Here is a 15,879-nt window from a genome sequence, read left to right as displayed (position 1 = left end):
GAGCACTCCGAGACCCAGTAGCTCGATCTTGGTCCAGCAAACGTATGGTACTGTGAGTACCATGACGCTGCCGGTCCCGCACCTCCTGAGATGGGCGCGGTGCGTGTACGGACGCCGAGGTCTTGGAGTGCGCCCGGTCGTTGTGGGAGCCGACTGCGCCGCCGATGTGCAGCGCAGCCTTGTCCTTGGACCTGGCAGCACCGTGAGCTCCCTTGTCGCCGCCCGTCCTCCCGCCGGCGTCTACCCGACCAGCCGTTTGCTCCGGTGGCGGTGGGTTCGGCGCGGACGGAGCAGCCGCCTCCGAAGCCTTCTTCGGCGGCGGCATGTCGATGAAGACGATGAAGATCTAGCTCGTGCGAACGCCGGATCAGGTTCGCACAACCTCGACGCACCCCCTACCTGGCGCGCCAAAGATGTCGGGGGTGCTAATCCCACGGACACCTATGGGACCACAGCGGACAAGAGCATTAAATGCCTGTCTGCGTCGCCTAGACGGTGCAGAAAGGGACCGCCAGGGATGCCACTGCTTGCCACGATGGCAATCTTGTCAGCGCTGCTTGCCACCGTGTACCTCTGGCTGCACAACCTTCCGCCACGTACGCCTGGAAGGGTCCCAGAGCGACACGTTGGTGGATGTGCTGGAGCGCAGGTACAGAGTGGAGGCTTGCCGCGGCAAGCGCCTTGCCGCGGTTGTTGTCTTGTCGCGCCCAGGAGCTTGTCGCTCACCGGGCCTTGCCGGGACGCGTGGTGTGTTGCGGCAAGTTCCTTGAGATGCCTTGGTTGGCCTTCCCGGCAAGCTCCTCTTGCCGGGGTCTTGTCTCCTTCCCGGCAAGCTCCTCTTGCCGGGGTCTTGTCTCCTTGGCTTGGATACTTTATTCTTGAATGGCTCCAAAGGAACCACGGAGGACCTTGGCGGTCACCCGGCAAGCCTTGCCGCGGGATGCTGCGATTGCCCGTGCACAAGTTCGGGATACTAGGGTACCCCTACTCTAGTACACCGACAGGATGACAATCTCGTCGACTAGATGAACTAGGACGTGCGTCATGATATTGAAGAAGGATGGTGGGAACACCAGCTCGAAATTGACAAGACATTGCACCACATCACTCCTTAGCCTTGGTATGATTTCTGGATCGATCACCTTCTGAGAGATTGCATTGAGGAATGCACATAGCTTCACAATGGCTAATCGGACGTTTTCCGGTAGAAGCCCCCTCAATGCAACCGGAAGCAGTTGCGTCATAATCACGTGGCAGTCATGAGACTTTAGGTTCTGAAACTTTTTCTCTGGCATATTTATTATTCCCTTTATATTCGACGAGAAGCCAGTCGTGACCTTCATACTGAGCAGGCATTCAAAGAAGATTTCTTTCTCTTCTTTCGTAAGAGCGTAGCTGGCAGGACCTTTATACTGCTTCGGAGGCATGCCATCTTTTTCGTGCAAACATTGCAGGTCCTCCCGTGCCTCAAGTGTATCTTTTGTCTTCCCATACACGCCCAAGAAGCCTAGCACGTTCACGCAAAGGTTCTTCGTCATGTGCATCACGACGATTGAGGAGCGGAGCTCTAGGTCTTTCCAATAGGGTAGGTCCCAAAATATAGATTTCTTCTTCCACATGGGTGCGTGTCCCTCAGCGTCATTCGGAACAGCTAGTCCACCGGGACCCTTTCCAAAGATTACGTAGTGTAAATCATTGACCATAGCAAGCACGTGATCACCGGTGCGCATGGCGGGCTTCTTTCGATGATCTGCCTCGCCTTTGAAATGCTTGCCTTTCTTTCGACCTTGATGGTTGGTCGGAAGAAATCGACGATGGCCCAGGTACACATTCAGTGTCATCTAAACAGTGCGTGCATGCGTGATATCCTTTGTTTGTCTGTCCTGAAAGGTTACTGAGAGCGGGCCAATCGTTGATGGTCACGAACAGCAAAGCCTTAAGGTTAAATTCCTCCTATCTGTGCTCATCCCACGTACGTACACCGTTTCCATTCCAAAGCTGTAAAAGTTCTTCAACTAATGGCCTTAGGTACACATCAATGTCGTTGCCTGGTTGCTTAGGGCCTTGGATGAGAACTGGCATCATAATGAACTTCCGCTTCATGCACATCCAAGGAGGAAGGTTATACATACATAGAGTCACGGGCCAGGTGCTGTGATTGCTTCTCTGCTCCCCGAAAGGATTAATGCCATCCGCGCTTAAAGCAAACCATACATTCCTTGGGTCCTTTGCAAACTCATCCCAGTACTTTCTCTCGATTTTTCTCCACTGCGACCCGTCAGCGGGTGCTCTCAACTTCCCATCTTTTTTTGGTTCTCACTGTGCCATCGCATCAACTTGGCATGCTCTTTGTTTTTGAACAAACGTTTCAACCGTGGTATTATAAGAGCATACCACATCACCTTCGCAGGAACCCTCTTCCTGGGGGGCTCGCCGTCAACATCACCAGGGTCATCTCGTCTGATCTTATACCGCAATGCACCGCATACCGGGCATGCATTCAGATCCTTGTATGCACCGCGATAGAGGATGCAGTCATTAGGGCATGCATGTACCGAAGAACGTCTCGGTCATGTCTGCATGGTTCCCGAACCCGTAGGGTCTACACACTTAAGGTTCGATGACGCTAGGGTTATAAAGGAAGTTTGTATGTGGTTACCGAATGTTGTTCGGAGTCCCGGATGAGATCCCGGACGTCACGAGGAGTACCGGAATGGTCCGGAGGTAAAGATTTATATATGGGAAGTCCTGTTTTGGTCACCGAAAGAGTTTCGGGGTTTATCGGTAACGTAAGGGGACCACCGGGAGGGTCCCGGGGGTCCACCAAGTGGGGCCACCAACCCCATAATGTTGCGTGGGCCAAGTGTGGGAGGGGACCAGCCCCAGGTGGGCTGGTGCGCCCCCCACCAAGGCCCAAGGCGCAGGGAGAGTGGGAGGGGGCAAACCCTAGGTCCAGATGGGCCTTAAGGCCCACCCTAGGCCCCCCCCCTTTTCCCCTCTTGGCCGCCGCCCCCTTTGCCATCTAGGGCTGCCGCCCACCCTAGGGGTGGGAACCCTAGAGGGGGCGCACCCTCCTCCCCTTCCCCTATATATATGAGGCCTAAGGGGCTGCCCATTACACGTCATCTGATCTTTGCCTATTGGTGCAGCCCTCCCTCTCTTTCTCCTCATATCCCGTGGTGCTTGGCGAAGCCCTGCAGGATTGCCACGCTCCTCCACCACCACCACGCCGTTGTGCTGCTGCTGGATGGAGTCTTCCTCAATCTCTCCCTCTCTCCTTGCTGGATCAAGGCGTGGGAGACGTCACCGGGCTATACGTGTGTTGAACGCGGAGGTGCCGTCCGTTCGGTACTTGGTCATCGGTGATTTGGATCACGACGAGTACGACTCCATCAACCCCGTTCACTTGAACGCTTCCGCTTAGCGATCTACAAGGGTATGTAGATGCACTCTCCTTCCCCTCGTTGCTGGTCTCTCCATAGATAGATCTTGGTGACACGTAGGAAAATTTTGAATTTCTGCTACGTTCCCCAACAGTTGCTAGGTTCGCTCACCGGCCGCGTTTGCAACATGTAGGTGTGCAATGGGCAACAGGCCCAGACCCCTGCGCGCATAGGATTTAGACCAGCATGCTGACCTCTCTGTTGTGCCTAGGTGGGGCTGCGATGTGTTGATCTTCCGAGGCCGGGCATGACCCAGGAAAGTATGTCCGGCCAAAGGGGATAGAGCGTGTTGGGTTATGTGGTGCACCCCTACAGGGAAGTTTATCTATTCGAATAGCCGTGATCTTCGGTAACAGGACGACTTGGAGTTGTACCTTGACCTTATGACATCTAGAACTGGATACTTAACAAAACACACCCTTCCAAGTGCCAGATATAACCCGGTGATCGCTCTCAGACAGGGCGACGAGGGGAGGATCGTCGGGTAGGATTATGCTATGCGATGCTACTTGGTGAACTTACCATCTACTCTCTTCTACATGCTGCAAGATGGAGGCTGCCAGAAGCATAGTCTTTGACAGGACTAGCTATCCCCCTCTTATTCTGGCATTCTGCAGTTCAGTCCACCCATATCGCCCCTTTACACAGATACCCATGCATAAGTAGTGTAGATCCTTGCTTGCGAGTACTTTGGATGAGTAACACGGTTGCCTTTCTCCCTCTTTTCTCCCATTCCATTCTACCTGGTTGTCGCAACCAGATGCTGGAGCCTAGGAGCCAGACGCCACCATCGACGACGACTCCTACTATGCCGGAGGTGCCTACTACTACGAGCAGGCCACTGACAATGACCAGGAGTAGTTTAGCAGGATCCCAGGCAGGAGGCCTGCCCCTCTTTCGATCTGTATCCCTGTTTGTGCTAGCCTTCTTAAGGCAATCTTGTTTAACTTATGTCTGTACTCACATATTGTTGCTTCCGCTGACTCATCTATGACCGAGCACTTGTATTCGAGCCCTCGAGGCCCCTGGCTTGTATTATGATGCTTGTATGACTTATTTATGTTTTTAGAGTTGTGTTGTGATATCTTCCCGTGAGTCCCTGATCTTGATCGTACACGTTGCATGCATGATTAGTGTACGATTGAATCGGGGGCGTCACACTAAGAGAAAGTACTACCTCCGTCCTGGTTTACTCTTCCTATTTTCTAGTATCAAAATTTGAACATAGATTTAACTGACAAAATGTTAATGCATGTCATTAAAAATTATATCGTTGGATTCGTATTTGAACATAATTTCAAATGGTATAATTTTTGGTGACATGCATTGGCATTTTCTTAGGTAAATCTATGGTCAAAATTTTACCCTAAATACGAGGTAGTACAAAATTAGGCTATAACGACCCTCCACTATGTAGGCCAAAACACATGCCAAATTCACTTGTGATGCATTTGGCATCGATGCCCCTCCATTGCACACCTGGTGCCCCAATCTGGATCACCTACTTTGCTCTGGTGCCAAATTAACTCCCGCAATGAAAAAACACTTGCGTGGGAGAGAGAGGACTGAGGCAATAAAAAACACTTGTTTGGGAGAGTGAGAGGCTGGTCTAGTTGGTTTGATTGGTTTGTTTATACATGTGGGTCTGTGTGCACAACGGTGCCAACTCTCTCACATCGCGAGAGCGGTGCCAAAATCTTTTGGTTTGACATCGATGCGTATTATGTGGCATACTTTTGAGAAATATGGCATCGTCCACATAGTGGAAGGCAACAAATGCCCAAGCTCTTCACGTGCTCCTAGGTAAATGAGAGGAAAGAGAAAGAGAGAGAGTGAAAAAATATCACTAGCCAGCCAACCCTATCGTATGAGCGAATGATATTGGTACCTCTTGATGACACGACAATCTTATACAGCCAGCTGCTCTAATATGTTCTCTTCTTTTGCAGATAAAAAAACTTGAAAATGAAAAATGTCCTGCACTATAACAATCTCATCGAATGCCTTGATCTCCATCTTACAGAAATTGATTTGATCGACTACTGAGGCAGCACATTGATACGTCTATTTTGCATCATGCTTTTATATCGATATTTATTGCATTAGGGGCTGTTATTACACATTATGTCACAATAGTTATGCCTATTCTCTCTCATTTTACAAGGTTTACATGAAGAGAGAGAATGCCGACAGCTAGAAATCTGGGCTGGAAAAGGAGCAAATATTAGAGACCTATTCTGCACAACTCCAAAAGTCCTGAAACTTCACGGGAGCACGTTTTGGAATATATAAAAAATACTGGCAAAATAATTAACCAGGGCCCACACCCTGGCCACGAGGGTGGGGGGCGCGCCCTACCCCCTGGGCGCACCCCCTGATGAAGCTATGTACCTAGGGTAGGGGTACGGACCTGTCCAAAAGAGCCCTACCCAAGGACATCCCTAGAAGAAGTCACCTTTCAATCGACTTGAAGGTATCCCACTCGACGGGTTCAAGACACTCGACCAAGAAGCTATCACTCGACCATGAAGCCATCCACTCGACTGCCAGGAGACCTAAAGTCACTCCGCAGGCAAACGGTCAGGTATTAAGTAGTCTTTACGGTCATTATAGCACTTTATTAGGGGCGTTACCAGTAACGCCCAACCTTAAATATACCTTAAACCCTGCATTACTAAGGGCAGGAGAGGGCCGACGAACTCTATATAAGCCACCCCCCTCCTCAGTATGAAGGGTTCGCACCCCTGTTATTCACACACCCATAATTCAATCGACCGCCTCCGGGCACCGAGACGTAGGGCTGTTACTTCCTCCGAGAAGGGCCTGAACTCGTAATCCTTGTGTGCTTACAACTCCCCCATAGCAAAGATCTAGCCTCTCCATACACCCCCTACTTTACTGTCAGAGTTAGAACCACGATAGTTGGCGCCCACCGTGGGGCAGGAATCTTAGCACCTAGTTGGAGAAGTTGCGATCTTTTCCGATCCCTTTGATCATGGTTTCTTGCGGAGTTTTGGTGGAGGGCCACGAGATCCGTCTCGGCGCGCTTACGTTCATCGCCGACGACTCCGCCTGGCTTCAGGAGGCACCACTCGACATCGACGCTCTCCCCGTCCGCGGTGCCACGCACTTCCGCGCATGCATTCGTGGCGTCCTCCTGCGGCAGCCGTCGACCCAGTATCAGTCGGCCCCCGTGTCGTCTCCCCGCCCCGTCTCCTACCAGCGCAAGCGCTCTGGTCGGTCGAGACTCCAGCGGTGGGTGAGGCATGCCGTGGCCCGCTAGTCGGCAGCCCCACAAGTCGCGGCAATAGAGCCCGACGAATCCCTCTGCGGTCTGTTCGACTGGCTCCGCGGAGACCGCATCCGAGAGCGACAGCAGCGACCCAGCGGCTGAGGTTCTGGCGGTCGATGGGACACACAGTCCTCCCGGTTTCCCTCGCGCTGATGGAGGCGCGGGTGGGGGCGAGCCGTCGCATCCCCACGATGAGTATCTCCCCGAGCCTCTCACGTCATTGCAGCGAGAGGAGCTTCGCCGCCGGAACATGGACGCACTCCACACTCCTATTGTCGAAGAAACCTCCGAGGCCCGGGCCTTGGAGGACGCGCGCTTGGCTAACCTGGTCGAGCGCACTCGACTGGAGAATCTTTAGCGAATACTCGACGAGCAAGCGCGTCGGCGAGCTCCCGAGTCCAGTCGACGTCAGCAAGCTCCTGAGTCCAGTCGGCGTCAGCTCTTCCCGCCGCCGCTGGTATATCGAACCCCAGTTCAGAATTTGGCCGCTGCGGCCCGTATAGCAGAATAAATTCAGCCCTCCCAGTCGAAGGCTGACAGGGGCTTGTTGCAGATCAGAGCGTTGCCCCGGGCGGCGGGAAACCAGAATTTCGCTGTTTCTCAGTCGAGGAATAGGATCCATAGTCGATCTATGGCAACGGACATAGTCCAGTCGGCTCACAGCCTGAGATCGCCCCCGAGGCGTGAGGGACGTGGAGACCGGCATGATCAGTACAGAAGAAATGAGCAGCATGATCACCGATTCGATCGTGATGATCGACATCGAGTGCCAACCCCTCCCCCGAGGAGTGGGTCATATGCGCCTCGATGACAAGATGACAGACGCCCTCATAGCGTTGGGCAGAGGATTCCAGTCGACCCCAGGGACCCAGGCTTTGATGCGAGATCCATCCTCGTTCAAGGTTTGGTTGACAGGAACAGAGCTCATCGAGAAGGCCACAACAGAGATGCGCCTGCCAGCAGCAGAGTACATGCTTCGGGGCCAGAGTGTTTCAGTCGAGCCATCAGAGCCGCAGTAATCCCTCCCAACTTCAGGCTGGCGACTAGAGTCAGCAAGTTCACTGGTGAATCTAAGCCTGACACTTGGCTCGAAGATTACCGAGTGGCTGTGTAGATTGGCGGTGGAAATGATGAGGTGGCCATGAAGCATTTTCCCCTCATGTTAGAGGGCTCGGCCAGAGCGTGGCTAAATCAGTTGGCACCCAACAGCATCTACACTTGGGAGGACCTCTCCCGAGTGTTTGTCACAACCTTTGAGGGAACATGCAAGCGACCCGCAGGCCTTACAGAGTTGCGGTCTTGCGTGCAGAAGCCGAATGAAACACTGAGGGATTACATCCAGAGGTGGATCACATTGCATCACACAGTTGAGAATGTTCCAGATCATCAAGCAGTTTGCGCCTTCAAAGAAGGCGTTAAGTACAGGGAATTAAATCTGAAGTTCGGTCGAACTTGAGAGATGTCTCTGAATCGGATGATGGAGATTGCCACCAAGTACGCCAATGGTGAAGATGAAGACCGACTCCGGAGCGGCAAGCTCAAGGCAGTCGCCCAAGAAACTGGAGGAAACTCCAGTCGGAAACAGAAGCAGAAGGCCGAGCCAGCCGCTCCTGGGGAGGCCCTGGCCGTAGCCCAGGGAAACTTCAAGGGAAAACCCAAGGGAACCTGGAAGCCCAAGAAAGTCAAGGATCAAGATGGGAATGACGTTTTGGATCTGCCATGTCACATCCACACCAAGAAAGATGAAGAGGGTAATTTTATTTACCCAAAGCATACCACTCGACAGTGCCGGCTCCTGATCCAGCAGTTTCAGGGCAAGCAGCCCAAAGATAAGGAAAAAGAGCCGGACAGAGTTGAGGACAAGGATGATAGTGACGATGGATACCCCCAAGTCAATTCCACCCTGATGATTTTTGCCGATGTCGAAAGCAAAAGTCGACTGAAAGTTATTAACCGTGAGGTGAATATGGTTGCTCCGGCAACCCCCAGTTATCTGAAGTGGTCTCAGACTGCCATCACATTCGACCAGTCTGATCACCCCACGCACATTGCCACCCCTGGGAGGCAAGCTTTGGTGGTCGACCCGGTTGTCGAAGGCACTCGACTGACCAAAGTCCTGATGGATGGTGGCAGCGGCCTGAACATACTGTATGCTGAAACTTTGAAAGGAATGGGCATTCTGATGTCCAGGCTTAGTACCAGCAACATGAGCTTCCACGGAGTCATTCCTGGGAAGAAAGCCGAGTCACTCGGCCAGATTGCTCTTGATGTGGTTTTCGGTGATTCAAAGAATTACCGCAAGGAAAAGTTGACATTCGAGGTTGTGGACTTCCAAAGTGCTTATCATGCCATTTTGGGCAGGCCAGCTTACGCACGTTTCATGGCTCGACCGTGTTACGTGTATCTCAAATTGAAGATGCCTGGCCCCAAAGGTGTGATCACTGTTACAGGCAATCGGAAGAAAGCAGAAGAGTGTTTTCAGAAAGGCTCAAAGATCGCTGAAGACTGCCGATCCGAGTGAATTGCTATGAGCCAAGAAGCCTGCTTTAGAATTAGCTTTTCAGTCGTCTGGTGAAACAAAGCCAGCCCACATTCACCCAACCGACCCCGATGCTGCCCCGACTCACATCTCAACGACGCTCGACTCCAAATAGGAAGAAGCGCTCGTCCAGCTCCTCCGTGAGAACTGGGACATCTTCGCATGGAAACCCTCTGACATGCCTGGAGTTCCCAGAGGGCTGGCTGAGCACCGTCTACGAGTCGACCCAAAATTCAAGCCTGTGAAGGAACATCTTCGACGGTCCGCCGTACAGAAGAAGCAAGCCATTGGCGAGGAGGTAGCTCGGCTCTTAGCAGCAGAGTTCATCCGAGAGATTTACCACTCCGAGTGGCTCGCCAATGTCGTCATGGTCCCCAAGAAGGACAAGTCACTTTGCATGTGCATTGATTTCAAACATATCAATCGGGCCTGCCCGAAAGATCATTTTCCTCTCCCTCGCATCGACCAAATAGTCGACTCGACTGCGGGGTGCGAAAGATTGTCTTTTCTAGATGCCTATTCCGGGTACCATCAGATCCGTCTGTATGGACCCGATGAGATCAAAACAGCTTTCATCACTCCATTCAGATGCTTCTGTTACGTCACCATGCCGTTCGGCCTCAAGAACGCCGGAGCCACGTTCATGAGAATGATTCAGAAGTGTTTACTCACTCAGATCAGTCGGAATGTGGAGGCATACATGGATGATATTGTGGTCAAGTCACGGAAAGGTTCCGACCTGCGGACTGACCTTGCTGAAACCTTTGCTAACCTCAGGAGGTATGATATCAAGCTCAATCCATCAAAGTGCACATTCGGAGTTCCAGGTGGAAAGTTACTCGGTTTTCTCGTTTTCGAACGGGGGATCGATGCCAATCCTGAAAAAGTTGGCACCATACTCCGGATGAAGCGTCCTGTACGCATGCACGATGTCCAAAAGCTTACAGGCTGCTTGGCCACTTTAAGTCGATTCATTTCTCGTCTTGGTGAAAATGCGTTGCCTCTTTACCGACTGATGAAGAAGTCTGACAAGTTCGAGTGGACTCCAGAAGCTGACGCAGCATTTGCAGAGCTCAAAGCTCTGCTCTCCACCCAGCCAGTGCTTGCTGCCCCAATCTGCAAAGAGCCTCTCCTGCTTTACATTGCAGCCACAGGACAAGTTGTCAGTACAGTACTTACGGTCGAGCGGGAAGAAGAAGGAAAGGCCTTCAGAGTTCAGCGCCCAGTCTATTATGTGTCTAAAGTTTTGACCCCTTCAAAACAAAGATACCCTCACTACCAGAAGCTTGTATATGGGATTTATATGACCACGAAGAAGGTTGCACATTACTTCTCTAACCACTCCATTACAGTCGTCAGCGACGCCCCACTGTCAGAGATTCTGCATAACAGAGATGCAACTGGTCGAGTGGCCAAGTGGGCGATTGAACTCCTTCCCTTAGATATCAAGTTTGAAGCAAAGAAGGCTATCAAGTCCCAAGCAATCGCAGATTTCATCGCCGAGTGGATTGAACAGCAACTTCCGACTCAAGTTCACTCAGAGCACTGGACCATGTTCTTCGATGGATCTAAGATGTTGAATGGTTCCGGTACTGGAGTAGTATTAGTCTCCCCCCGAGGAGATAAGCTCAGATACGTTCTCCAGATTCACTTTCGATTCCTCCAATAATGAAGCAGAATATGAAGCACTTTTGTATGGGTTGCGCATGGCCATTTCACTCGGCGTCCGTCGCCTCATGGTCTATGGCGACTCAGATTTGGTGGTTAATCAAGTGATGAAGGAGTGGGACGTCAGAAGTCCGGCAATGACTGGTTATTGCAATGCAGTGAGAAAGCTAGAAAAGAAATTCGAGGGGTTAGAGCTGCATCACATCCCCCGACTGAAAAATCAGGCAGCTGACGATTTGGCAAAGATAGGCTCCAAGAGAGAAGCCATTCCCAGCAACGTGTTCCTAGAACACATTCACTCGCCATCAGTCCAAGAGGATCCTTTTACAGAAGAAGACCCGCAGCCGAAAAGTGCCACAGATCCGACTGAAGTCAAAGTTCCTGCCGTGGTCGACACAATCATGGAAGTCTTGGCAATCACTCCCGACTGGACGATACTGTACATCGCGTATATCCTAAGGAAAGAACTCCCGGAGGACGAGGAAGAGGCTCGACAGATCGTCCGCTGATCCAAGGCCTTCACAGTCATAAAGGGACAGTTGTATAGAGAGAGCGCGACTGGAATCGGTCAGAAGTGCATAACACCAGAAGAAGGTCAGATAATCCTTGATGATATCCACTCGGGGACCTGTGGTCACCATGCGTCCTCTCGGACCATTGTGGCTAAAGCATACCGAGCGGGATTTTACTGGCCAAGAGCAAATGAGATGGCAAAAGAGATAGTCGACAAGTGTGGAGGGTGCCAGTTCTACTCCAACATGTCACACAAGCCTGCATCAGCCCTGAAGACCATCCCACTCGTCTGGCCCTTTGCTGTCTGGGGACTGGACATGGTTGGTCCACTGAGAACAGGCAGAGTGGCTTCACTCATGTGCTTGTGGCAGTCGACAAATTTACCAAATGGATTAAAGCTAAGCCCATCAAGAATCTTGATGCTTGCACTGCTATCAGTTTCGTCAGAGGGTTAACATTCAGATATGGAGTCCCGCATAGCATCATCACTAACAATGGGTCAAACTTTGATTCAGACAAGTTCAGAGCTTTTTGCGCCTCTCAAGGCACACGAGTCAACTACGCATCGGTCGCCCATCCCCAGTCGAATGGACAAGCTGAGAGAGCAAATGGTCTGATTCTCAAAGGACTAAAGCCTCGACTGATGCGTGATCTCAAGCACGCGGCAGGTGCTTGGGTCGATGAGCTTCTGTCAGTTCTGTGGGGATTGAGGACCACCCCGAACCGGTCGACTGGAAGAACTCCATTCTTTCTGGTTTATGGAGCCGAAGCAGTTCTGCCGAGTGATCTTCTACACAACGCACCCCGAGTCGAACTTTATACCGAAGATGAAGCAGAACAAGCCCGGCAAGACGCAGTCGACCTCCTAGAAGAAGAGAGAGAGATGGCAATGATCAGATCGACCATTTATCAGCAAGACTTGCGTCGATTCCACGCCAGGAATGTCAAGAGTCGAGCCTTCCAAGAAGGAGATTTGGTCCTCCGAGTGGATCAACAGAAACCACACAAGCTTGCTCCTACTTGGGAAGGCCCCTTCATCGTCACCAGAGTCCTCCACAATGGAGCATATCACCTCTACAATGTTGATCGCCAGATCGACGAGCCTCGAGCTTGGAATGCGGAACTGCTCCGCCCCTCCTACACTTGAGTTCTCCCTTGGACGAGATGTAATAAGAAAAAATTTCTGCAGTTCAGTTTTATCAAAGACAAGAGTGTTCCAATAATTGATGTCACTTTTGTTTGCATACGAAATCCCCCAATGGGTGACTTAGCTGCGAATCCGTTTCACCTAAGTTTGAAAAATCCTACCGAGTGGAGAGCCAGACTCCCACTCGGGGCTTAGCTGCAGTCCAGTACTCGCCTAAGTTCTCCCACTAAGAGACTTAGCTGCAGTCAGACACTCGCCTAAGTTTGAAAAAATCCTACCGAGTAGAGAGCCAGACTCCCACCCGGGGGCTTAGCTGCAGTCCAGTACTCGCCCAAGTTCTCCCGCTAAGAGGCTTAGCTGCAGTCAGACACTCGCCTAAGTTTGAAAAAATCCTACCGAGTGGAGAGCCAGACTCCCACCCGGGGGCTTAGTTGCAGTCCAGTACTCGCCTAAGTTCTCCCACTAAGAGACTTAGCTGCAGTCCAGTACTCGCCTAAGTTCTCCCGCTAAGAGACTTAGCTGCAGTCAGGAACTCACCTAAGTTTGAAAATTCCTACCGAGTGGAGAGCCAGACTCCCACTCGGAGGCTGGGTTGTAGCCCAGTGCTCGCCAAAAATTTAAAAAATCTTACCGAGTGGAGAGCAAATCTCCCACTCGGGGGCTTAGCTGCAGCCCAGTGCTCGCCTGAGTGTTTAAAAATCCTACCGAGTGGAGAGCAAACCTCCCACTCGGGGGCTTAGCTGCAGCCCAGTACTCGCCTAAGTGTTTAAAAATCCTACCGAGTGGAGAGCAAACCTCCCACTCGGGGGCTTAGCTGCAGCCCAGTGCTCGCCTAAGTGTTTAAAATCCTACCGAGTGGGGAGCAAACCTCCCACTCGGGGGCTTAGCTGCAGCCTAGTGCTCGCCTAAGTGTTTAAAATCCTACCGAGTGGAGAGCAAACCTCCCACTCGGGGGCTTAGCTGCAGCCCAGCGCTCGCCTAAGTGTTTAAAATCCTACCGAGTGGAGAGCAAACCTCCCACTCGGGGGCTTAGCTGCAGCCCAGCGCTCGCCTAAGTGTTTAAAAATCCTACCGAGTGGAGAGCAAACCTCCCACTCGGGGGCTTAGCTGCAGCCCAGTGCTCGCCTAAGTGTTTAAAAATCCTACCGAGTGGGGAGAAAACCTCCCACTCGGAGGCTTGGCTATGGCCCAGTGCTCGCCTAAGTATAGGACACAACCCAATCCGCAAGAAGTTATGCCACAAATACAAGGTTATTCCGAGTGAAGATCAAGTTCCACTCGACAGATCAAACCATGAAGATATTCAACAAGAAATCAAGTTCGGATAAAGCCTAAAAGGTCCCAGACCTCAGATCAAAGTACTCGAGCCCTCGGCTCGGCAGAGTTTAACTGTTACACATCCACTCGGCATTCCGAGGCAAATTTAAGGCAGAGTTTAACGGTTACAAATCCACTCGGCATTTCGAGGCAAATTTAAAGTGAAGCATAAAAGTTTTTTCATTCCTCTGGAGGATGACTGGAAGGGGCGACGAACTCGTCCAAGTTGATCCCGTATGCAATACGAGTGGCAGCAGCGATGAAAGTCTCCATGAAGTCTTGAAAGTTGTGCTTCCTGGTATTGGCAACTTGGATGGCGGCCAGCTTTTCTTCTCGCGCCTCCTTGCAATGGACGCGGACCAGAGACAGAGCGACATCAGCACCACATCTAGTGGAAGATTTCTTCCATACTGCCACTCGACCTGGGACTTCATTGAGTCGAGCCATCAGGGACTCGAGGTCATTCTGAAGCGTCGCCCCAGGCCAGAGTGATGTGTCGATCCGCGACATCGCAACCTTCAGACAAGCAAGATAGTCAACCATGCTGGCAATACGAGACTCCAGACATAGCACATTCATTGCAGCCTCGTCCTTCACAAGGGAGTTAGCGGGGTCCAAGCCTGGCTCCACTCGACTGGTCTCCTCTTCAAAGTTTTGATAGAATTCTGCAAACACGATTCAAGAATAAGACAGTGGCCCTACACAGACTTGGTAACAGCAAGATAGTCGGGGCAGAGTAATTACCTTCGAGCACAAGGAACAACTTCTTGGCGAGTCCACCGAGATAAGCCTCCAGATCGTTCCTCTTCCCCGCCAGCTCACCTGCCTTGTCATGCAGAGCCATGTTGTCGTTCTTCAGTCGGCTGGCCTCTTGATTGGCTAGCTCGAGAGCAGCTTTCAGTCTGGAGTTCTCCTGCTCAAGGGCTCCGACCGAAGCCATCTTCTCTTCAGCAAGCCTCGTTTTGTCCAAGACCTCCTTCTGTGCCTCTGCAAGATCCTGATCCTTCTTCTTTAGAGCTTCCTCCAGTTTATCTGCGGCGCGTCAAGTGAAATCAACATCAAGAATGGACAAGAAAGAAAGGCCACTCACCAAGAATGGAGAACCTCACCAGCCATACCTTTTGCTTCTTCCTGCACCTTCCTCAAATTCTCCTGAGCAAGCTTCAAGTTAAGGTTCAGCTGGATCTGCTGATTCTCCAGCTCAGTATAGCGAGCTACAAGTTCGCAGGATTTCTGTAAAAAGAAAAATCAGTCGACAGACGTCCAAGATAAGTTGCTTCCGAGTAACTAAGAGACAATGATGACATTTCTAAGACCACAGCCGAATCAAAAACATTCGACAGTAGTCTCGGGGACTACACCCAGTGGGTGCACTCAGCGTGCCCCCACTGTAAAAAAAAGGTCGACTGCCCGCAGTCGACCGGATACAGTTCCATTCGACATGGCCTGACCAGACCGAGTGAAGAAATACAGCTACAACAACACAATGTAAAGACTACAGTCGACTGCCAGCAGTCCACCGTAGTCTCGGGGACTACACCCAGTGGGTGCACTTAGCGTGCCCCCACTCGTCCAAGAATTGGCAGACACACCCACTGGGTGTACAGATACAAAGATCTTCGGAAAAGAGATTCTTCACACAGCATATCATAACAGACCAAGTGTTGAGTCGACTGACCTGGACGTTGCTCTGAAGAGCCGAGCTCGCGTCATAAGCTGCTTGGCTGGCCTCCCGAGCCACCTTCACTTGCTCCATCATGATCCCCGCCTGGTGTATAGCCTCTTTTGCGGCAGCCGCTTGGTCCTCAGGGATGGGGTACGCGGCAAAAAGCGAAGGCGGATCCGCAGTCGACGTCGAAGGCCGCACACTCGTCAGAGGAATGGCGAAAGTCACAGAAGCCCGAGTGGTGTCACCACCATCCCGAGCTACGGCCTCAGACGCCGGAGCAGATTGGGGGGT

The sequence above is a fragment of the Triticum urartu genome, chromosome 5A (genome assembly GCF_056163025.1).
Source record: "Triticum urartu cultivar PI428250 chromosome 5A, HENAU_Tu73, whole genome shotgun sequence".
NCBI classification, from domain to species: Eukaryota; Viridiplantae; Streptophyta; class Magnoliopsida; order Poales; family Poaceae; genus Triticum; species Triticum urartu.
Note: the sequence above shows the minus strand (reverse complement) of the source record.